The sequence below is a fragment of the Macaca fascicularis genome, chromosome 5 (assembly GCF_037993035.2).
Source record: "Macaca fascicularis isolate 582-1 chromosome 5, T2T-MFA8v1.1".
Lineage (NCBI taxonomy): Eukaryota > Metazoa > Chordata > Mammalia > Primates > Cercopithecidae > Macaca > Macaca fascicularis.
Window position 1 is genome coordinate 141,444,365 of NC_088379.1, and position 26,253 is coordinate 141,470,617.

The window sequence follows — 26,253 nt, forward strand, 5'->3', positions numbered from 1 at the left end:
TGTTAGCATGACTTAGCACCAGAGTGCTGGTTGGATTCATTTTACGAATTCCTAAGAAAATAACTCTATCATTGCAGGAGATCTCTCACTCACATATTCATATAAATAATTGTTTTTGCTTGCTTAGTCTTTGTGGCTTTCCATAGGCATCAGTAGTGCCCTTCCATGTTTTTTTCTCCTAAGTTTTTTTTTTTTTTTTTTAATTGCCCTCGGCAACCTTGAAGCTGATCTGAGGGAATTATAGGCTATCATTTAAATCATGTAGTATACTGCTAATTAGTGGGAGCCATCCTCCTCTCTCTTCCTGCCTATGAGAGAGTATAGAGTATGAAACTAACTGTTACTTGAAAGTTTGCTCAAAACTCATCATTTGATCTCCTACTTAATCATTTTGTATCTTCTATGAATCTTTCTTTCACAATCCTGCATAATGGTCAATTTAGATTCTAAAGAAAATTCTTATCTATTGTTTTGAGATCAGGTCTGGTATTTAAATAGTATCAGTTACAAATGATTTTGGTTACAAATAACAGAGTACTCACCATTGCAGATATTAAAGGAATTTAATAATTTTACACAATTAGCGATCACAAGATAGGAAATGTCATACTTGGCACGGTGCCAAAACAATGTTATTAAGAACCTTGCTTTTTAACTTTTTTTATTAAATTTTACTTTATATGTTTCTTTTTTAATAATTCAGAATGTTTGTCTGTAGGATAAACTAAGCCAGAAGAACAGGTGAAGAGATTGAAAAGCTAGAATATTCTTATGCGTCTGCCTTTGCTATCAGGAAACTAAATACATTCCAGAAATATTGCCGTGTGAAACTTCCTTTTATAACTAATTAACAAAAACTATGCTATATGACTGCTTTATCAGAAAATGAATGAATATATTAAACTTCTAATTGAGACTGAGCTAAAGTTCACACCTCTATAATGGTTAATTTTATAATAAATACTGACTGAGAACATAAAGGAAGAATAATTTTGGTGAAAGATTAATCCTCATCATTCAATTATGCAAAAGGTATAAAATATAATGTTTCAAAATATGTGATACATGGATTAGATAGGACATAAGAAATTGTTCCTAAAAAATCAGAAAAATAAATTACATGTTCCTATTTTCGAGATACTATAAACAACTAAAACCAAAATTCATTATTCATAAATTTTTATATATTCAAAACATTGTCATTATTATTTTGTGATAGCTAGACTACCAGTTATACTATCAAGGACACACAGAAAATATCTTTTCTTCAAATTAGCTTTTATCAAGTTGTCTATAGCTCTAAGACACACATTAGTTTACGAGAAGATGATTTATATAGATTCCAATAATAGTCTCGCTGTCCTGGATACCAATCAATAGAGACTCTTTCTATTATTATTCACTTGACTTTGTCATTTATGCTGACATACAGCCAAAGATCAGTGTGCAAGTTCTTAAAGAGAGTTTTGGCATGTGAAAATAATGCTTTTAAAAAGAACTTTCAATGTTAGTAAAGTATATTTTAAGAACCTAATAGAATCAACTTACAATGTTTTAAATAACAGCAAGATATCTATCTTCTTTACCTCATTTAGATATTCCCCCATAAAGAATCTTCCTCATTAACTCTTTGCCAGTTTGAACTGGTTACCTACTGAATACAATTGAGTGCAATTTTTAAATTAATAGTAGTAGTGAAAAATATGCCTATTGTGTGTGTGTGTGTGTGTGTGTGTATATATATATATATATATCACAGAAACAATAATATTCTGTTACTGAAATTGTTTCAAAATTATTATTATTATTATTATTATTATTATTATTTTGAGACAGAGTCTGGCTCTGTCGCCCAGGCTGGAGTGCAGTGGCATGATCTCCGCTCACTGCAAGCTCCGCCTCCCGGTTCGCACCATTCTCCTGTCTCAGCCTCTCAGTAGTTGGGACTACAGGTGCCCGCCACCATGCCCGGCTAATTTTTTGTATTTTTAGTACAGACGGGGTTTCACCATGTTAGCCAGGACAGTCCGGAACTCCTGACCTCATGATCCGCCCGCCTTGGCCTCCCAAAGTCCTGGGATTACAGGCGTGAGCCACCATGCCCCACCTCAAAATTATTTTTAAGCAAAGTAAGTTGTATTGTTGGGGAAAAGGAAGGGGGACAAACTGAAGAGTTTGAGAATTACACTCCCAATAAAATATATTCTCTTGTACTTCCATACTTCTGTCCACATTCCTACTCAATCATCGTTTTTCAGATAAGTCTCTTACATGAGGTCTTCATACTTTAATAAATCAACAAAATCAATTTTGAAGATAAAAAAATTAAATATTGTTAAAAATTGTTCAATTTGCTAAGCTTATTTTACATGGAGGTAAAATAAGCAAAAGTACAGAAAAAAAATTACGTGTGTGTGTGTGTGAGTGTGTGTGTGTGTGTGTGTGTGTATTGGTTATTGCCATTATTTTATTTTATTTTGAGACTGGTTTTTGCTCTGTCACCCAAGGCTGGAGTGTAGTGACATGATCATGGCTCAATGCAGCCTCAGCCTCCCAGGCTCAGGAGCTCCTCCTGCCTCAGCCTCAAAAGTAGCTGAGGCCACAGGTGCATGCCACCACACTTGGGTAATATTTTTAATTTGTACAAATGAGGTCTCCCTGTATTGCCAGAACTGGTTTTGAACTCCTGAGTTCAGGCAATCCTCCTGCTTCAGTCAGCCCAAAATGCCAGATTTTAAGCATGAGCCCTGGTGCCCAGCCTTTGTCATTCTTTTATAAAATAATTTAAAAAGCAATGTATTTCACCTGAGGTCCAAAATATTCCAGGCTCCTTCATGTAACTCCAGGCTTACTTATAAAAAAAAAAAAGTCTAATAATGGCTCCTAAGAAGATTCTAATCATTGAATTAAAAAATTCATGTATGTTATACAAATTTTATTAACATAAAAGAATATAAAAATTATTTTTGCAACCTGAAATGCAGTAGATATAAAACAAACCCACAAACAGAAAAATACCCAATATTTTCCACATGGAGGCATAAGACATTGGAAAACTATTTTATAAGGTAACTTCCACAAGCCTTGAGAAATACAAATCTCATAATTTAAAAAAATGTGAATACACTCTGTGGCTTTGGGATGGAATCATCATAACTTAATGCCTTAGGCCAATAACAACTACAAAATAAAGCATTGTATTCAAGTCTAGTTAGCAAGTAGCTGTGCATTTTTACTATAGTGTTTTAATCTTCATCTCATCACAGCTGAAAACTTGAAATGTTTTGACATCACAATTAGTATATCAGGAAAGGAAATGGGTATGATACTAAATCCACTACGAAGAAGTTCACAAATAATTGAGAAATCCCCTGCCTCCATTTTTTATAATATAGTACACCTGCTTTTTTCAAGTATCGAGGAAATAAAAAATATAACAGATTATATATATTTATATAATGTAATATGAATATTATATATAATATATTCTACCACCCAGAGATAATTACATTTTACATTTCATAAATTTCAAAATATTTTATGTTTTAAAATATTTCATATTTCAAAATATTTTATGTTTTAAAATATTTCATATTTCAAAATATTTTATGTTTTAAAATATTTCATATTTTAAAATATGTTATCTTCTCTCTTATAGACACACATAATCTTTTTGTTCATAAATTGCTTAAAAATATTTTTGATATGTGTACAGAAATTCTTGCTTGTTTCTGTGACAGATCTTATTTTAAATTAGTGAATAGATATCTTAAAGGGTTACTCAATGGTCCTAACAAGACTATTTTATTTCCCAGTATACTACTCACTTCCCACTCTGCCAAATGACTGTTTCGCATATCTTCATTTCCTTTTAAACTTTCCAATACACCTTAAACTTTCCTTATATCTATCTAATGTTTGTTCCTCATAATTAACAGAGAAAATATAAGCATTCAATTATCATCTAATCATGTAACTGCCACCAAATCAATCAGCAAACCAGTATCCATGCTCAAAATGAATAAATCTCTTTTGTCTTTATCAAAGAGATGTCCCACCCCAAATCCCATAATAGTTTAAAATTTTTTTCAATGCCTAGAATCAAATAGACGCAATAAAAAATGGTAAAGGGGATATTATCATCAATCCCACAGAAATACAAACTACCATAAGAGAATACTATAAACACCTCTACACAAATAAACTAGAAAATCTAGAAGAAATGGATAAATTCCTGGACACATACACCCTCTCGAGACTAAACCAGGAAGAAGTTGAATCTGAATAGACCAGTAACAGGCTCTGAAATTGAGGCAACAATTAATAGCCTACCAAACAAAAAAAGTCCAGGACCAGACAGATTCACAGCTGAATTCTACCAGAGGTACAAAGAGGAGCTGGTACTGTTCCTTCTGAAACTATTCCAATCAATAGAAAAAAGAGAGAATCCTCTCTAACTCATTTTATGAGGCCAGCATCATCCTGATACCAAAGCCTGGCAGAGACAGAACAAAAAAAGGGAATTTTAGACAATATTCCTGATGAACATCGATGCAAATATCCTCAATAAAATACTGGCAAACTGAATAAAGCAGCACATCAAAAAGCTTATTCACCATGATCAAGTCGGCTTCATCCCTAGGATGCAACTCTGGTTCAACATACACAAATCAATAAACGTAATCCATCACATAAACAGAACCAACAACAAAAACCACATGATTATTTCAATAGATGCAAAAAAGACCTTTGACAAAATTCGACAGCCCTTCAGGCACTAAAAACTCTCAATAAACTAGGTATTGATGGAAGGCATCTCAAAATGATAAGAGCTATTTATGACAAACCCACAGCCAAAATCATACTGAATAGGCAAAAAACTGGAAGCATTCCCTTTGAAAACTGGCACAAGACAAGGATGCCCTCTCTCACCACTCTTAGTCAATATAGCGTTGGAATTTCTGGCCAGGGAAAACAGGAAAGAGAAAGAAATAAAGGGTATTCAATTAGGAAAAGAAGAAGTTAAATTGTCCCTGTTTGCAGATGACATGATTGTATATTTAGAAAACGCCATCATCTCAGCCCAAAATGTCCTTCAGCTGAAAAGCAACTTCAGCAAAGTCTCAGGATAAAAAATCAATGTGCAAAAATCACAAGCATGCCTATACATCAATAACAGATAAACAGAGAGCGAAAACTTGAGTGAATTCCCATTCACAACTGCTACGAAGGAATAAAATATCTAGGAACCCAACTTACAAGGGATATGAAGGACCTCTTTAAGGAGAACTACAAACCACTGCTCAATGAAATAAAATAGGACACAAACAAATGGAAGAAAATTCCATGCTGATGGATAGGAAGAATCAATATCGTGAAAATGGCCATACTGCCCAAGGTAATTTATAGATTCATTGCCATCCCCATCAAGCTACCAATAACTTTCCTCATAGAATTGGAAAAAACAACTTTGAAGTTCATATGGAACCAAAAAAAAGCCCACATTGCCAAGACAATCCTAAGCCAAAAGAACAAAGTTGGAGACATCATGCTACTTGATTTCAAACTATACTGCAAGGCTACAGTAACCAGATAGCATGGTACTAGTACCAAAACTGACATATAGAACAGAGGCTGCAGAAATAACACCACACATCTACAATGATCTGGTCTTTGACAAACCTGACAAAAACAAGAAATGGGGAAAGGATTCCCTATTTAATAAATGGTGCTGGGAAAACTGGCTAGTCATATGTAGAAAGCTGAAACTAAATCTCCTCCTTACACATTATACAAAAAAATAATTCAAGATGGATTAAAGACTTAAATGTTAGACCTAAAACCATAAAAACCCTGGAAGAAAACCTAGACAATACCATTTAGGACATAGGCATGGGCAAGGACTTCATGTCTAAAACACCAAAAGCAACGGCAACAAAAGTCAAAATTGACAAATGGGATCTAATTAAACTAAAGAGCTTCTGCACAGCAAAAGAAACTACCATCAGAGTGAACAGGCAACCTACAGAATAGAAGAAACTTTTTGCAATCTACCCATCTGACAAAGGGCTAATATCCAGAATCTACAAAGAACTTAAATAAATTTACAAGAAAAAAACAAACAACCATTTCAAAAAGTGGGCAAAGTATATGAAGAGACACTTCTCAAAAGAAGACATTTATGCAGCCAACAGACATATGAAACATGCTCATCATCACTGGTCATGAGATAAATACAAATCAAACCACAATGAGATACCATCTCATGCCAGTTAGAATGGCAATCATTAAAACGTCAGGAAACAACAGATGCTGGAGAGGATGTGGAGAAATAGGAATGCTTTTACACTGTTGGTGGGAGTGTAAATTAGTTCAACCATTGTGGAAGACAGTGTGGCGATTCCTCAAGGATCTAGAACTAGAAGTACCATATGACCCAGCCATCCCATTACTGGGTATATACCCAAAGGATTATAAATCATGCTGCTATAAAGACACATGCACACGTATGTTTATTGCGGCACTATTCACAATAGCAAAGACTTGGAATCAACCCAAATGTCCATCAGTGACAGACTGGATTAAGAAAATGTGGCACATATACACCATGAAATACTATGCAGCCATAAAAAAGGATGAGTTTGTGTCCTTTGCAGGGACATGGATGAAGCTGGAAACCATCATTCTCAGCAAAGTAATACAAAGACAGAAAACCAAACACCGCATGTTCTCACTCATAGGTGGGAATTGAACAATGAGAACACATGGTCACAGTATGGGGAACATCACACGCTAGGGCCTGTCAGGGTGGGGGACTGGGGAAGGGATAGCATTAGGAGAAATACCTAACGTGAATGATGAGTTGATGGGTGCACCACACCAACATGGTACATGTATACCTATGTAACAAACCTGCAGGTTGTATATATGTACCCTAGAACTTAAAGTATATAAACACACACACACACACACACACACACAATTTTTTTTTCAATGGATTAAAATAACAAAGTTTATTCTTCACTCTTACTATAAGTCCATCAAAGAACTGCTGGTTCTTCTGTTTTCAAACCATAATTTTCCTTACAGAATCCAAGCTCAGAGTATCTAGTATCTGGAATATTGTCTACCAACATGGAAGAAGAGAAAAAGAAGATACAAACATGCACTAACTCTTAGAGCCTTTGCTCATAGGAAACACACATCACTTTCCTTCACATATCATTGGCAGAGCAAGTTACATTGCCACATATGACTTCAAGAAGATAGTGAAATATAACCATAAATCATGTACCAGGATGAAGAGAAAGCTGAAATACCTGTAAATATTTCTAATCACTTCTCCAAGTATCCCAATACATCTCCAGGAACTTTGCAACTAAACTCCTTCCCCAGCGGGTGCCACCTTCTTTATGAAATTATTGTGTATACATAAAACATATATTAGTAGTTCTCATCTTAAATAAAACAATAAAGGGAAAAAAGATGTACAAGAGAAAAATTCTTACTTTCCCTAAATTACACCATAGCATCATTGCCAAATTTATTCTGCTATTATGCTAAACTAAATTTTTTGAATGCCGTATAACTTCCTGTCACATATCTTCATTTCCCCTTCTCTTCAATCCTTTTAATCAGGTTTCTCTTCCTATCATTCTAATAAAAATGTTGCTTACCACAGTCAACAATGCATTTCTTTGGAAATTTCAATAATTTATATTTTATCCTCACCTACTTGAACTCTTACAGGTTATGGAAAGTTCCATGTAGCCTTGCAACGTCTCACCTCAGTTATGAGTCATGTTTTCGTTAACTGGTTTGCCTAAAGAACCCATGTATCTGCAAACTCAGAGTTCAGCAACATTGGGATTTACTATCTCAAGGTCCACCACCAAAAAGTAAAGATGGAAATGGTGAATAAATGCCCCAGTTTCTCATATTTTAGATGAACTATTCTTAAGACCATTATGGATGATACATAGGGTTCAAATTTAGTTAAACCTGCATTATCTGCATTATGACACAGTATTCATATCTACCTTATCACATAATATTCATTATATAGGTAATGAAGTTTTAACTAAATTTGAACCCTGTTAGGTTATTAGTGCACCTGTTACTGGCTTTTTCTAAGTCTCTGTTTCACTCTTCCTATTACCTCATTCGATAATACTTCTAGGTTATTCCTTATGAAATAATTATTCCCAAACCCTTAGCTCAGGAACTGAGTAATGCAAATGAAAACAATTGATATTAAGAGTGACCACAGAAAAGAGACACTCAGAATGGCACTCTGAACCTGGATCTTTCATTCCTCAGATAGAAGCAAGGGCTGACTGTCATTGACATGGCTAGAACTCCTAGCACACTGCAGCATCAGCGTGGAAAGGAAAGCATTGGTGGGAAGGAAAGCATTGGCTTATGCAGAAGCTCTAGTACTTGAATGATATGGGGACAAAATTAAGGATTGTGAAGATATGACTAAGCTGACTAATTTAGAATTTTTGGAAAGAGAGAATGATATGCTCAAGTTAGCCAACTATTACCTACAACATGTTTTCAGACTTGGAAGGTTTGAATGGAAATATATAAAGATATCTTCATCTCCTCCAACTATACAACAAACTGCTGAAAATCAGGCATGAACAATTATAATGGGAATAGCAGAGTTGCAAACAGAACTGAATTTTAAGTCTTAAGTGCCAATATATGATAAAATAAGAGTTCTGAAAGTTGGATATTTAAATTAGTTTCACAATATGTAGTATAGAAAATAATAAAACTGTGCAATTAAATATGTATAATTTTTAATTGTCAACTATATCTCAACAAAGTTGGAAAAATTAGATTTTTGGAGTGCTTTATGTAACATTGTATCTATATTTCAATTTTTAGATTAGCATCAAATGAAGCTACAACTAGGCAGGGACCTATTTGTAATACTGAGGCCATGTTTGATAATAATTGATGATTGATGGTGATAGTTGTAATTAAGAGGAAAGGCTAACATTTACTGAAAGATGATATATGCCATTTTTTTCCTACTTTGTATGCAAGAGTGGTTATTTTAATACAATTCATGGATGGAAACATAAAGCAAAGAGCCCTTACAATTTTTGTCCCAAAACTAAACAATTTAGAAAAATTGGAGTCAAGATTTTTACCCAGGTATGTTTGTTCCACTGCACCGTCTATTAAAAAATGATTTGTGTCATGTAAAAGAGCATGGACTTTGCCTTAAGAACGTTTGGAACCCTACTGGAAAATTTCAACAGCCTTGATTTAGGAATTTGGAATTTATTTTAGTATTGAGAAAGAGAATATTGTCCTGTTTTTGAATATTTGTGTGAATATTAATGTGAAGATAGAGAAAAGTAGACATGTAGCAGTGAGGCTTATGAATAGAAATTATAGTTCTTGAAGATTGATTGGATATGGAACAGGATGTAATCAGGTATAATATTCACAGTATTATTCAAAAACCAACACAGCATTAAGTACCAATCAATCAGATTGAATGTCAGATCAATCAGAATAGACAAAAGCAGTTTTACAGTACCAGTCTATTCTGGCTCATTATCAACTTAGATAAAAGAAAGAGACAGGAAGTGTGTAGTTCATGTTTCTGACTTAAATGAGTGGGTGGACAGTAATCTAGTCTTTCTGACTGGGACGTACTTTTGTACTGAATTATAATGTGAGTTTATTTCCTTCAAAGAATAGTTTCTTTGTCTTTACCATTTGAAAAGAAGAAAATAGTATTAATTTGTTATAGATTTATCATGAATATAAAATAAAATACAGCATTTTCTCTATCAATTGCCTAGAAAAATTAATCCTAAGTGCTTATTTTTTGAAGAGCTTTACTTTATGCAGAAAATCTGTATTTAAAATAATAATGTTCTTTCAAAATTTTTAAAGATTATACTCTGAAATATATTTACCTGGAATTAAATAGAGAATTTATTTATAACAAAGGCATGTATTAATAGTAATACATATTAAAATAGATGTGACTTCAATGCCCAAATATAGAATATTTTAAAAAATTATTATAAATTAATATAATGCTATATAACCACACATATTGCTGGAAGTATAAAATATATATGTCCACACCAAAAAATATGTATATTCATTTCATAGCTATTAGTGCATGCACTTATTATCTTGCAGATTGTCTTAATCCAGCTTTCTCTCCTCAACAGAGTATCTAAATTAGATATTGACAGCAGATCACAAAAGAGCAATGGAAATGCAACGAAAATTGATACTGCACAACTTTCTGGGATTTTTTCACTTCAAATTTTTCTTTACAACACTAATAAAATAAAAGTGTGCATAAGAATCCAGGAGAAACATATATTTTTATGGAATAAAAAAATGATATAACATTTCAGGATAGTTGATCTATAACAATAAAAATTAAATGTACATACATGTATTTTTAAGTGTGCTCAAAGACACACATCAACAGACACCCATTACATTATTATTTTTAATAGTATACAATATTAAAATCAACTTAAGTATACATGGGTAGATAACAAGTGATAAATTTTGTATGTTCCAGGATGAATACACAACAAAATACGACCCAGCAGTTGAAATGAATGAGTTAAACACAATTGCTGACCTGCGGAGATGTTCACAATATATTGTTAAGTGACAAAAGGAATATTTTAAATATTAGATAGCGTGAATAATTCCTTTAGTGTAGCTGAGAAATAAATTCTATTCTTAGGACTCCAAGGCTGCTCTGTGTGCCACTATACTCCATTGCCTTCTAGCCATATTAACAAAATTAGCATAAATATAACCCTTGTGCCTTAGATTCTCCTGATGCTAAGAACCCCTGATTAATTTCGGATTGGGGCATGGGTGCCTAGCAATATAGATCATCTTTAATTTGACTTGAGCTTCTGCCCAATACCCCAAAGAATAAAATAAACCAACAGACTTATTTGTTTATCATGTCAAATGCATCCATATGCCCTTATAAGGGAATGCTTACAACATAATTTAAGAAATAATTCTAACTACAGGAAGACAATATAACTAAATATTATACTTATAATGGAATAGTATGACAATCTTTTAAATAATTAGATGTGTAGGAAAACACTGGAGAAGGAAGGGGGAAAGGAAGAATGAAAGAAGGGAAAAAGCAGGCCGAGAGGGAGGTAAGGAAGGATGACTAATTTTAGTTTTTAGTCTTCAGATATGATTCTCCCATGCCTTTTCTAATTTATTCCACACCTACACTTTTTTAAAAACATGCTATAAGCCAATTAACTGAACTCCTCTCACATTTTCTGTTTCCATGACTTTGTTCTTGTTGTACCCTTTGTAGAAATATCCTTTTCCAAATTTCTGAATATGTTAATCTTACCTGACCTTGAAGAGCAACTCAGTGTCTACCCATTTCTCAAAGCCATTCATGATTGATCTCTATCCCAACCAAAGCCTCACTGTAACAAATTCTGAGTAAACACAATCATACTTTATCTGATCCATTTAATAATGTCTAACTTGTTCTACAGGGGCTGGTGAATGAGTTGTTACTTTTCTTGGCCTCTAAATAAATAAGATTTTTCAATATTCATTCTAGGGATATTAATATTTTTTTTCTTTGGACTGTATGTTTTTGCCTTTAAAATTTTATCTTATTTGAAATATATCTGATTTGTATTTAGAGTTTTAATGAATTGCCCCAAAATTCATCTACTTTCTGCCTAAGTTGTCACAAAGCTGTACCTAAGCAAAGTTTAATTTTTGCTTATTGAAACAACAGTTTTTTAGTATTGTTCATATATATGTGTGTGTGTATATATACATCAAATTAAATTATCTTTGTTAGCAATACCATCATCACTGATTGAAAGATGTTTCACACAAAATTTTAACTTTATCTTATTAATCCCATAAATGTGATAAATCTATGCAAGCGGCTCACTGAATCTCTGCTTTGAGGAATTCTAAAGGTTTAATATAGGCAAAATAAAGGTTATCTTGTACGTTATGACAGAAAATGGGTTCAAAGCTTGCCTCTAAATGCAAAACAGTTTTACCTAATTTATATATGTATATGTGCGTGTGTATATATATGTGTGTGTATATATATGTACATGTGTGTATATATGTGCGTGTATATATATGTATATATAGGTGTGTGAGAGTAATATATATGTATATATGTGGAATGTGTTTGTGTGTATATATACTATTACTTAGAAAATAAAATGAGGTTTCTGCTGGCTTCACTCTGTGTATTTTAAAGAACTATTTTTCCTGAGGTACTGGAATATAGGATTTATATTGTAGATTGTTAGGAGATTTGCTCTATTTTTTGTTTCATTTTTTTACTATCTAACAACATTTGGTTACTATTGCCAATACCCCCTTTATAAACATCATAGCTACCCTAATAGTTCCCATCCCACCAAATGGCACTCCTGTGCACTCTGTGCAAGGCCTGCAGCATCTGACCCTGTCGTCTTCTAAGCTTATTTTTTAAACTATTTTCTATGTCACTATGCTTTAGCCACACTAATCTTCCTTTCACTTGAGCCTGAAAATCTCCTTTGTATATTAAATGATTTGCACTTGTTGTGTGTATTTTTTGATGCTTTACTCCAAATGAAACATTACACTTCCTTCTTTGCTCTATGACTCAACCATGACTTCCATAGAAAACGTTTTCCTGGAGACCATATCTGATAATCCTCACCCTTGAGGTCATTCTTACTCCTTTTTCTAACAAGTACTATTTATTTTCTTTGTAGGACTTACCACTGAAATAACACTGGTTGCTTATTTAAATATCTTTCAGCTTCATCACAATGCAAGGTCCTTTTAAATAGAGGTGTGTATTGTTTATTGTTGAAATTCCAGTGTCTAGAATAGAGTCTGGTACAGAGTAGCTGTACAACAAAAAAGTTAATGTCTAAAGCCATCTATCTATCTATCTATCTATCTATCTATCTATCTATCTATCTATCTATCTATCTATCTATCTATCTGTCTGTCTATCTGGAAAAGTTGTAGTGTTTTTGGTATTATTGATGAGGGTGAGGAGCTGTTGTGATGCAGAAATTGGAACAGTTCCGCATGTCAAAATATGTTTTTTAAGGTATAATACTATTTCTTATTCTAAATCTTACATTACCCTATTCTAAAGATAGCACAATTAGTTTTAGATTGTTATACACAGAAACACTTAGATATAAGGAGAGCAATATAATTGTTTCAGTAAATAATATTACCACATTTGCTGCTTATTGAGAACTATCTACTGTAGATTGCACAGCTTTTGCATAGATGATAGTGAAGGGCACCACCATTTGGATTATTCCACAGACAAAGGAAAACATACTTACTGCTCTGTAATGATGGAACAGCTGCTGGAGAAGACTAATCATTGCTAGTTATTGCAGCTTTTCCAACTTGAATAGGAACCCTGAAAGAAAAACGGGGAAAGTGAGAGAGCAAGAGAGAACAAATTACTTGTAAAGAATTCTAAGTCTGAAATAATGTGATTTCAAACAGGAGTGTGGTTGTGAAAAAGAAGACATAGATATAATGTAGAAACATGTGAATATTTACTATTTATTCTTTTCTTTATCAGAGGATATCTATCTTCATATATCTATGAAGACACAATAAAAGAGAAATTTAACTAAAAAATCACGTCTCTTTCTTTCATCATCGCACACAAAGCAGAGGAGGGAAACATAGACCCTGCAATGAAAATTATGAGCTATACTACTGCCAGCTGTCTTGAGTGGCTTGCCCAGTTTTTGAGTGCTTAAAAGAAAGTTGTAAACAACACGTCACCTGCTTATTCACATGGGACTTTGATGTTGGAACACAGTATCTGTTTTGGCATGAATAAAATTCACAGGTTTACTTCATTAAGCTCCTATGGGAAGTTGAGCTACTAAAATTATTTTGATCTTAGTTGTATGATTTTAAAAATAAGAGCACGAGAAATACAATGAATAAATGTACAGTTAATCCTTTGTATTTTTGGGTTCCACACCCACATTTTCAACCAACAGCAGAATAAAAATATTTGAAGAAATTGTAGGTAATATGTACAGGCTTTTTTTTCTTGTTGTTATTGTTTACTTGTTGTTAAACAATACAGTATAATTATTGACACAGCTGTGCATAGGTGCAAATTATACCATTTGATATAAAGAGCTTGAGTATACTCAAATTTTAGTATACAAAGGAGGTCCTGCAAAAAATTATCCAAGAATACTGAAGGATGAATATATTTCACTTATAACAAAAATTCCTGTATTTAAGTCACTCCTGAGCACATGTAGCTTGTTGTATGGTTGCCAACAGAAAAAAATATTGGTCTAATTTGTCCACTAAGATGGTTATAACAACCATGCTACAAATAAACTATTTTGTTAATCAGAATAACTATCACTGAATAAATAAATTTGGTTCCTATATTAATTTAAATAAGTATTATCTTTGAATTGACTCGATACCTTTTTAGAAATATTCTTTTTCCCTTTCACACTATTATCTATGAAGAATATTTGTCCATGTACTACTCTAATACATCTTCTTTGGTGGAATTTTCTAAGAAGCTAAAAACACAAATCTAATCACACAGACTAATTTGCACTGTTCCTACTTAGCAAATATTAACTAAAACTATTAAATCTGTAGATTGCCAGCAAATTTTCAGTAAGTCATTTAATTCTAATAGCAGTAAGATAAATGATTACATTTCTTTTAAATTTTGAGGTGTTTCCTTTTTTTTTCCCCCTCAATGACTAAAATATTTCTTTTTTAAAAGTCAAGAGGAAATAAAGTACACTTATGGTCCAGGCTTCTGTTCTTTAAATTGCATTTATTTTAAAGAGAAATGCTTATAGGGCACATTTCAGTTACATGCGGCATCAATGTTAATGACATCGATATTTTATAACAGCTCAGGTTTAAGATTAAAATAACAGCTATTAACTTAATTTTAAAAATATCAATTTCAAACATTTTTCTTGCAGCTTGTTAATAACACCCCAAGGCATATATATATCAAAAAACTAAGAGATATCTGTAAAGTCAATTTTCTTCATTTGCTTCACACAGTCAATAAGCAATTCCTGTTGATTATGTGTCAAAAATATATAAAACACATAGATGTCTCTGCTTTTTGGTTGTCATATATCTTACCATCCTGGGCTCTCATAATAGCATTCTAACATGTTTCTCCTTTCCCTCTCATGACTTTCATTTATTTTCCAAATATACTAGCCTTATAAAAATAAATTGTGGAATATTATCTAGGACAGTTTGCACAAGTTTTGAATTCTCTGTTTCTTTATAGTTGCATAGAAAATACCTGTAAAATATTTATATATTCAATTCCTTTTTTTATTTTTCTAATAATTTATTGATGTAAAATCATATAACATAAAAATATTATTTTAAAATAAACAATTATGTGGCATTTAGTACATTGACAATGTCATACAACTAACTACTTTCTAGTTCCAGGCTATGTCAAGTACAGCAAAGTAAAACCCTTTAACAATTAAAGAGCTAGTTTTTTGTTTTTGTTCTGTTTTTGTTTTTGTTTTAATTCCCTCTGTCCCCAGCATCAGGCAATCACTAACTGGAGTTCTGTCACCATGGATTTTCTGGATATTTCATAAATGGAATCATGGAATACGTGACTTTTTATGTCTCACTTATTTCACTTAGAATGTTTTAGAAATTCATTTATGCCGTAAAATGTATCAGTATTTTATGTCTTCATTCATTATGGATAAGAGATATTCTATTGTATGTATATACCATAGTTGCTTTTTTCCACTCAACCACTGATGGACATTTAGGCTGCTGCTAGCTTTTGACTTGTAAATACTGCTGCTGTGAACATGAGTACACAAATATTTCAAGTGGCTGCCTTTCAATTTATTTAGACATAAACTTGGAAATGGGATTGCTGGATGATATGGTAGTTCTATTTTAATTTTTTGAGATGGCTCCATACTGTTTTTCATACAGACTGCCCCATTTCACATTCTTGACAACAGTGCACAAGTTTTCCAAATTCTCTACATCCTCATCAATGCTTATGACGTGTTTTTTAGTTTTGAGGTGGGGTGGGGGTTGGTTGTTGCTTTCGTTAAATACTAGCCATCCTGAGGGGTGTGAGGTTTGGATCTCATGGTTTTTATTTGTATTTCTCTAATAATTAGTAATGATGAACATCTTTCCATATATTTGTTGGTCATATATATCTCTTTGGAGAAATGTCTATTTGAGTCCTTTGTTAATTTTTAAAATTCAGGTTATGTGATGTTTTGTTGTTGAAATTTAAGAGTTCTTTATATATTCTACACATTGAATCCCATATCCCCATTATAAATGCATGATTCAAAAATTTCTGTCTCATTTTCTACTTGAGAATTCATTCTGTTGATTGTGTTTTTTGATGAATAAAAGTCTGTACTTTTCATGAAGTTCCAGTTGTCTATGTATTCTTTTGTTGCCTATGCTTTTGGTGTTTTATCGTTGCCAACTCAAATGTTATAAAGTTTTTCCCTATGGCTTCATCTAGGATTTTATATATACATATATATAAAATGTTCTTCATAGATAATAGTGTGAAAGGGAAAAAGAATATTTCTTAAAAGGTATTGAGTCAATTCAAAGATAATATATATATATGGATTATATATATGGATTAAATGGTCTTTAATCCATTTTGAAGTAATTTTTGTATATGCTGTAATATCTGTAAGAAAAAGGTCAAACTTTACCTTTTTGTATGTGATATCCATTTGTTCCCAGTACCATTTATTGAAGGAATTGTCATTTCCCCATTGGCTGGCAATTTTTTTTTGAAGGCCATTTTGCCATAAACAAGAGGTTTACTTCTCAGCTTTGTATTTTATTCAATTGTTTAATTTGTCTTTCTTTAGGCCAAATCATATTGTTGTGATTACTGTATTCTTGTAATATGTTTGAAATTAGAAAGAGTGAGTCATCCAACCTCTTTTTCAAAATTGTTTTGGCTATTCAAGGTCACTTGAGATTCCATATAAATTTTTATATTTATGAAAAATTGCTGATAAACTGGTAATTTAATAGACATTCATTGAATCTGTAGATCACTTTGGGTAGTGTGGACATCTTAATTGTTACATCTTAACAATGTAAATTCTTTTAATCTATGAAGATGGGATGTCTATTTCTACTTATTTGTGTCTTCTTTAATTTCTTTCAACACTCTTTTGTAATTTTCCATGTACAAATCTTTCACCTCCTTGGTTATGGTTATTCTTAAATATTTTATTCTTTTTCATAATATGTAATATTATATAATATTACATAATATAATACACACACACACACCCCAAATCCTGGTCATCATAGCAGATATTTTGTAAATGTCAAGGGCTAGGGTAGGGGATGTGAGTTTATTACTCTTACAGAGTAGGAGAATAAGTTTATTATATAATATATTATGTAATATTACATAATATTGTAAATAAGAGAACTACCAGATGATATTAGAACACCTTGCTATGTTTCAAGTAAGGAAACACTAAAAATAAAAATAAAAAATAAAAAATAAAAACCAGTAATAGGTGCATGTCACAAGGACAAAGGTACGACTTTAAATAGGTTTCTGGAGGCCAAATCTGGGATAATATAACCAATGAAAGTGATGCATTATAAACTTTGAAATAAGATGGAAATCTATTTCAATATATAGATTTCAACACCTATTTCAATACCTATAACAAATCATAGATAGATAGATAAGTATATGGATAGATAAAAAGTGATTTAGTCCATTTTCTGCTGGTATAACAGAAAACACACTGAACAATTTATAAACAATAGAAGTTTATTCGGCTTATGGTTCTGGAGGCTGGCATCTGATGAAGACCTTTGTCATGTTATGACAGAAGATGGAGGAGAAAGAAAGCACATACAATAATGGAGAGAATATGAGATAAATGTATCCTCTTATCAGGAACTTTAATAACTAGTGTACTCCTGAGATAATGGGCAAAGGGCTAATGAATATTCTTTGTATTAGTCTTACAATTTTTACAAGTTTAAATTTATTGAAAAATAAAAGTAAAAACAGAAAAGTAAATTTGTTATAATTTTTCTATTCCACAAGTATTTCACAAGAGTTGATCTTTGATTTTGTTTTGCTTTGCTCTTTTTTTAGGATTTCTTTTAGAAGTAAAATATTTTTATGTTTCACTCTATATATTTTTTCTTAATTTACAGTATAATTTTTTTTCTAAAATAGGGTATAGAAAAATTATTCTAAAGGTGTTTGAGAAAATTTCTCTTACTTTGGCCTTGATTATAAACTTGTGTTTTTTTTAATGATACTCTTTTCCGTTACTAATTCCATAATCTTCCTTTCTAGTTTGTCATAATCAAACCAGATTAATTATGCATTTGTATTACTCATCCAATTTTGAGCTAATTAGATTGTAAATAGCTTGATCTCTTTCATATTTTAATCTCTATTTTAAAAACTTATGCATAGTTAATTAATGTAGAAACACTTACTGATAAATTAAAATTACGACATTGTACAGATTTTTCAGATGCGTAAGATACTGTTTCCTATCTTCTGAAATTATCACAAGTTGAAGGATGATAATGTTAAAACAGGTGCACTTATTACACTTATTTCACCTTCTAACACAATGTTAATGCTTTTATGATGAACACTATTTATGCAAATACCATATGTTTCAAGCTGATATGTTTGAAAATATAGTCATGGGCAGCCTCCAGTAACGAAAAATGATCTGCATATGCACAAATTAATTGAAACACATATCCACCTGTGTTTCAATTGGCTCCACTCTTACATTACCCTAACACAGGCTCTGCTATATTCAAATAATAATCAATTTTTGAATTAATGGAGGAGGATGTATGTTTTAAGCAGCAGAAGGTAAAGATTTCTACCATGTTGATCAATTATCTTCACATCTTTTAGCTTAAGGAAAAAGGAAAGAGAAAAAGAAACACACACACACACACACACACACACACACACACACACCCCAAATCCTGGTCACCATAGCAGATATTCTGTAAATGTCAAGGGCTAGGGTAGGGGATGTGAATTTATCACTCTTCCAGGAGTTGAGTCATGGAATGTAAGGGAATGTCAATCTCTATTTAAATTTTATGTATTCTGCAAAATATAAAAAATATCTGCACAAAGTGAAATCATTTAGTATACTGTTTTTCCTCTTTGAAATACTTTACCCTTCTCATATCTTATTCTTGCAATCTACAACCTATTGCAAATTCAATCTCAATTCTGCAGCTTTATTGACCCTCACCTAAACTTTAATATACTTTCAACTCTGCCCTCTGGGATTATACTCCCTAAGCAGTATGACCTTCTCTTAGAGTTTCATGCTTTAACTGAAGCACACCGCTTTCCTTGAGCATTATTTTACCTTTAGTCCTATCATCACTATCAATACCACTGATGATTATTCTCAGCCAAATTTAAGCTGTCTTTTTCTCCATCAAAACAACATTTACTCTTACACTCCAAACCTTCTGGAGGTTAATTCAGAAACATAATTTTAGGTTTCTCAATTATCCTCTACATTGCTCCCCTATTTCTTTTTACTTTTTTTCTTTATTCTTTCTTCCTTTTTTTTATTGAGACAAGGTTTTACTCTGTCATCTAGGTTGGAGGGCAGTGATGTGATCACAGCTCACTGCAGCCTTGACTTCCAGGCCTCAGGTGATCCTCCCCTCACCTCAAACCCCCAAGTAGCTGGGACTACAGGCACACACAACCACACCAGGATAATTTTCCTATTTTTCTTAGAGACGGAGTTTCACTATGTTGCCAGGGCTGGTGTCAAACTCCTGGGCTCAAGCAATCTGCGTGACTCAGTCTCCAAAAGCCCTATTACAGGTGTGAGCCACCCCGCTCATCCACTCCCTTTTTGAAACAGTTTCTTGAATTTTGCCACCTAAGCTCTATTTACCTTATTCTGTTGTTTCTGACTCCAGCTTCTTGATCTCTTGTCTCGATTACCACCTCTATCTTTCTCAACATTGCCTCTCAAGACTTAGTGCTATGCTTTTCCTTTTCAATTTCACCTCTTCCATGTTAACAGCTTTCATTACCATCTATATATCATTTATATACCAGTGGTTTTCAAATATGTATTTAAACTTCTTCATTGACTTTCAGATTCATATTCCCAACTGTCTACTAATACCTAGAGGAGCTAAAAGTTTTTCTGACACAAGATGGAAACTTAAATATATGTTAAATAAAGTCCAAATTTACCTGAAACTGAACGCATTCCAAATTTGGGATGTCAACTGCGTATCTTCACAACGACAAAAAATTAAATATATATCCTCTGGTGTCTCCTATCTCAGTGACTGACACTACTATCCATCTTTATAAGCATGACAGATACTGAGAAGTAACATTTATCCTCACATATCGTATGCTATTTTTCACTAAGTCTTATTTCCCAAATGCCACTAAAAAAAACTTTATATTTTTTGAACTCTCAGCACGAGTTCAAACATTCCTCACACACTCCGCCATCTTTTACTATTGACCTAGGTTATAACTTTGCCACTTTCAACTCCTGTACACTACAAAGACAATAATATTTTATATTTTTTCCCCAAAATTCGATGTTCCTTTTTCTTTTTTTCTTTTTTGAGATAGAGTTTTGCTCTTGTTGTCCAGGCTGGAGTGCAATGGTGTGATCTCGGCTGGGTTTAGAGGTACGCACCACCACTTCTGGCTAATTTAGTATTCTTAGTAGAGACTGGGTTTCTCCATGTTCGTCAGGTCGGTCTCGAACTCCGGATCTCAGGTGATCCCCCTGCATTGGTTTCCCAGAGTGCTGGGATTACAGGCATGAGCCACCGCACCCAGCCTCCGTATTTGTATTATTTTGCCTAGGAGACTTTTCTATTGTTTTCTCACACTCTTAATTATTTTTCTACTTAAGTTCCCTTCATTCTTTAAATACCTGCTCAATATTATTTACTTAAGAGCTGTTTCTTACCTAGCAAGACTAAAATGGATACTTAGAATTCGTGAGATCACAGCTTTGTGAACTTTCATTCATCTAACTTGCACCATTTACTTTTATGTACTCATTATACTCTAGTATTCACAAAAGAATGGTGTCTTATCGGACTATTTTATCCTCAGCGACTACCACAGTTCCTGGCACATAATGGGAAATTAACTACTGTTTATAGCATCAATGAATAAATGAGGAGCCATAAATGCTTTGTTATGGGAGGATATAAATATTATATGTAGTTTATATTATCCAATAAAATGGAACACAAGATTCAGCTAGATATAGCATTAACAGAATTCTAGCTTTGAATACTAGCAAAATCCACTATGTAATTTTTTAATGTTTTTATTTATTATTTTTGTTGTTTATTTGAGACAGTGTCTCACTCTGTTGCCCAGGCTGGAACGCAGTTGTGCGATCTAGGCTCACTGCAACCTCCACCTCCCAGGTTCCAGCGATTCTCCTGTTTCAGCCTCCAGAGTAGTTGGGATTACAGACACCTACCACCATTCCCAGCTAATTTTTGTATTTTTAGTAGAGACGGGATTTCACCGTGATGGCCAGGGTGGACTCCTGACCTCAAATGATCCACCCCCCTCGGCCTCCCGAAGGTTTGGGATTACAGCCATGAGCCACCACACCTGGCCTTGTAATTCTTATATAAGAGGCACACAGGGCATAGTTACATGAAGAGTATAAGGGATATAAGATGCAGAGGTTTATTATTATTATTATTATTATTATGTTTTGCAAAACAATTAGATATGTTCTTTATATTGGAAGCTTGCAGATATTGAAAATATACCATTAATTCAACTCACTGAAGGTATTTCTACAGAGAATTAGGATTATTTTAGTTGTTTCTTGCAAAACTTAATATAGTAACTGAAATTAGAACATAAGTTCAGAATGCTAAAATATCAGTAACCTGAAGTAGAACAAATTAAATCTCCTAGGATTAGGAAAGGGATTTGTTTCAGGATCTGGGATGTAGCTGAGTCTGTAAGGAGTGTTAATATTTTATGTGTGTGTATTCGAAAATACTAAGAATAAATAGCCAGGTAAATAATTACAGATTGTTTCAATGTCTTATGCGAGGTTTATAAAAGTCTTATTTGTAAATAATTCATAGTTAAATCCTTTGATGCGTATCTGAAATGTAAATGTTTGGGCTGTTTATTTAAAGTGATCCACATGGATTACATACCAGATGTTCAGGTGACAAGAGTAGATAATTCTGCTCTAAAATTTAGAAGCTCATATCAATTTCTTCTCAGTGTGAATGATGGCCTCAAGATGTTAGGCCAGAGAAGTCCCTATGACCTAAAATTAATTATAATGTTTATAAAGCCTTATAATGGTGCCTGATATAAAGCAGCTGATTTATAATAGTAAATTGATGATGCTGATAATTATTAATATGCTCTCAGCCAATAATAATAATTAACGTAGAAAATGTACATTCATTTACATATTACATCCTCATTAAAAATATTGGATTTAATTTTAATTGTATGCATCTGAACATGTTTGTATGTAATTTGAACAGGTTTATTGTAAAATTTATTGAAAAAAGTTCATGGAGTAATTATGTAATATTCTACAACTTACTTTTGCTGATTATATGTGTCATTAAAGGTTAACTCTGATTATTCAAGACATAAATAAGTCAAGAGTATAGAGTAGGTCAAGAAGTTTTACAGTTATTTACATGTAAAAAGCTAAGCTTCTTACTTCAAGGTGTCTGGATTATATTCATGAATTTAATTCCAAAATATATTTTAGACTTTCACTATATTCAATATGTAGTAAGAATAATTGAAGAGTGGGAAAATTAATCAAATTGTATCTTTATTCTCAAGAAAATTCAACATCAATCAGAACAGTCAGGCTTCTGTAAACCTGTGAAACTGGCAATTAATCATGATGCTCCTAGAAGTGAAATACACAGAAAGGTGCCTTAGCCTGTTTTTGCTCCTATAAAAATACCATAGACGGGCTAATGTATAAAGAGCATAAATTTATCTCTCTCAGTTCTGAAGGCTGGGAAGTCCAAGATCAAAGCACTGCCAGTTTCACTATGTAGTGAAGGCCCATTTCTCATATAGGGCAATATATAGGTGCCCTCACATGGCAGAAAAGATAGAAAGGGTAGAAGTGAATGAATGCTGTATTCTCATATGACAGAAAAGCAGCAGTGCAAAACATGGCCTAAGCTAGTACCCACCAGCCCTTTTATAAGCACTAATATATTCACGGGGATGAAACCCTCATAATTTTATCACTTCCCTCAAAGCCACACCTCATTATATCACCACCATGAGGATTAAGTTTCAATATAAATTTTGGAAGAGACACATTTTCAAACATAGTGGAAGCCTACTGACATTTTTCTTGATTTGTATAAGCAGAAAGTTTTAGGTCAAGTGAATAAAAATGTAACCTGGATTATAAAAACAGAGTCACAGCTACTCAGTCAATTCCCAGGTTTGAGCCACTTTATAGAATGAGAAACTCTTTAATAAAGAGGAGGCCAGATACTTATAAGAAAAGACCCAAGTATGCTACCATAAATTTATGCTGTTATTCTTTGCCAGGATAATGGTACACTGGGGAAACATATAATAATTAGGCTTAAATGGATACTAATTTTAAGAGTCTCTGTACATCATTGTGGCCTACCAGTCAGAGTAGAGGCTCATGAAGGTCAGGTGTTCCATGGAGTTTTAGCTCAGGTTTAACTTACAGTGGACCTAGTAGGTCCCCAAATCTACCCTGTGATTAGTTCTCCAACTCCTGAAAGCATAAATGAATAGGTGTATTAAGCAAATGGAAGAATCTCCATATTGGTTCCTTGACTATGGAAAGAGGGCTATTATGTTGGGAAAGGCCTTGTGTAAGGTCCTCAACCTGCCTTTATCTAGAAAAATAGTAAACCCAAAACAATGTCATATTCCTGGAGGGACTGCAGAAATTAGTGCCACCATTAAGGACTCGAAAGATGCAGGAGTGTTGATTCTCACCACATTCCCATTTAACTCTACTCTTTAATCTGTGTACAAGACAGAATTTTGTAGCATCATAGTGGATTATTGTAAACTTAACAAGATTGTGACTCCAACTGCACCTCTCTCCAGATGTGGCTTCATTGCTTCAACAAATTAATATATTCTCAGGTACCTGATATAAACGTTTGATCTGGCATTTTATTTTCCTCTCAACACCTGTTAGTAAAAATTTCCAGAAGCAGTTTGCCCTCAGCTGGCAAGGCCAGCAATACACTTTCACTTTCCTACCTCAAGGGTCTATCACCTCTCCAGCTCTGTGCTGTAATTTAGTTTGCAGACATCTTGAACACCTTTCTCTTCCACAAGATGTCACACGAGTCCATTACATTGATGAAATTATGCTCATTCAACCTTGTGAGCAAGAAGTAGTCACCAGTTTAGAATGACAGGTAACATATTTGAGTATCAGAAAGTGAATAATAAATTCAATGAAATTTCAGCTGCTTTCTGTCTCAGTGAAATTTTTAGGAGTCTAGCAGTGTGAGGCATGTTGAATATATCTTCTAAGGTGAAGGGCAAGTTATCTGGCCCTTCCTATAACCAAAAGAGAGGTGCAATGCCTACTGAACATTTTGAATTTTGGAGGCAGCAGGCATGTCAGTGTGTTAGTCTAACTCATTTACTGAGTGACTTTAGAAGCTACTTGTTTTTGAATGAGGCCCCGAACAAGGAAAGACTATGCAACAGGTCCAAGCTGCTATGTGAGCTGCTCTGTCACTGGTTCATGTGATCCAGTAAATCCAATGATGGTTAAGGTGTCAGTGGCAAATAGAAATGCTGTTTATGCTGGGCGTGGTGGCTCACACCTCTAATTCTAGCACTTTGGGAGGCCGAGGCAGGTGGATTGTTTGAGGCTAGGAGTTTAAGACCATCCTGGGCAACATTGTGAAAGCCTGTCTCTGCAATAACATACAAAAAGTTAGCCGGGCATGGTGGTGTGCGCCTGTAGTCTCAGCTACTCTGGAAGCTGAGGTGGGAGGATCACTTGAGACTTGGAGTCAGAGGTTGCAGTGAACCAAAATTGTGCCACTGTACTCCAGCGTAGGTGACAGAGTGCGACCCTGTCTCAAAAAAATATCAATATAAAAAGAAATGCTGTTTAAAATGGCACTTTTTAGACCGCCAAAGGTGAATTGCAGCACAGGTCTTTAGAAGTTTGGAGCAAGGCCCTATCATCCTCCACAGGGAATCACTCTCCTTTTGGAAAACAGATCTTGGTCTACTACTAGGCCTTAGCAGAGACTGAACCCTAAACCATGAGCCACAAAGTTAGCATGTAATATTAGCCGCTCATCATGAACTTGGTGTTATCTGACTCACTAAGCCATGAGGTTGAACAGGCGTAGCATACTCCATCATAAAACGGTAATGGTATATACATGATCAGGCTGGAGCAGACTCTGAAGGCAGAAATAAATTACATAAGTAAGTAGTCCAAATGCCTGCGCTCCCAGCTTCGTTACTCTGCCTTTTCTCTTTCAGCCTGCACCTGTGGTCTCATGGGGCAGTCTCTATGGTGAGTTGACAGAAGAAGAGAAGACTTGGACCTGGATTACAGATGGTCGTGCATTATATGCAGTCACCACCAAGTGAACTGCTGCAGTGTGACAGCCCCTCTCTGGTATATCCCTAGAGGATAATAGAGAAGGCAAATCCTCCCATTGGATAGAAATTTGGGCAGTGCACCCGATTTTTCACTTTACTTGGAAGAAAAAATGGCCAGATGTGAGATTATGTACCAATTCATGGGCTGTAGCCAGTGGTTTGGCTGGGTGGTTAGGGACAAGACAGAAACATAATTGGAAATTACTGACAAAGAAACTTAATGAAATGAAGTGCTACTCCACAATAGAGGTAAGAATAGTTTTTCCAGAATATAGGAGATTCTTTAAAATGTCTCATAGTATTCTCATGCCCTGTGATTAAGGCCAATAGAAAACTACAACAACCCAATCCAAGAAGGACTATTCCTGACCTAGAGCCTTCAGTTATAAAGATGTGTGTTAGTCCACCAGCTAAATAACCATATCCAGCTGGGGTACTTTCTGAAAGTAAAAGGAATACAGGACGGGTAGTGGAAG

At 33.7% G+C, this 26,253-nt stretch overlaps 1 long non-coding RNA gene across 1 annotated transcript in view; it reads right to left on the reverse strand.

Annotated features, from left to right (window-relative positions):
- Nucleotides 1-11,659: 11,659 nt before the first annotated feature.
- Nucleotides 11,660-26,253, reverse strand: part of LOC141410368 (uncharacterized) — an 83,756-nt gene continuing 69,162 nt past the window's right edge. Inside the window, exon 2 of the long non-coding RNA XR_012435296.1 lies at nucleotides 11,660-13,459. This is a non-coding gene — a long non-coding RNA (uncharacterized lncRNA). The remainder of the gene's footprint in view (nucleotides 13,460-26,253) is intronic.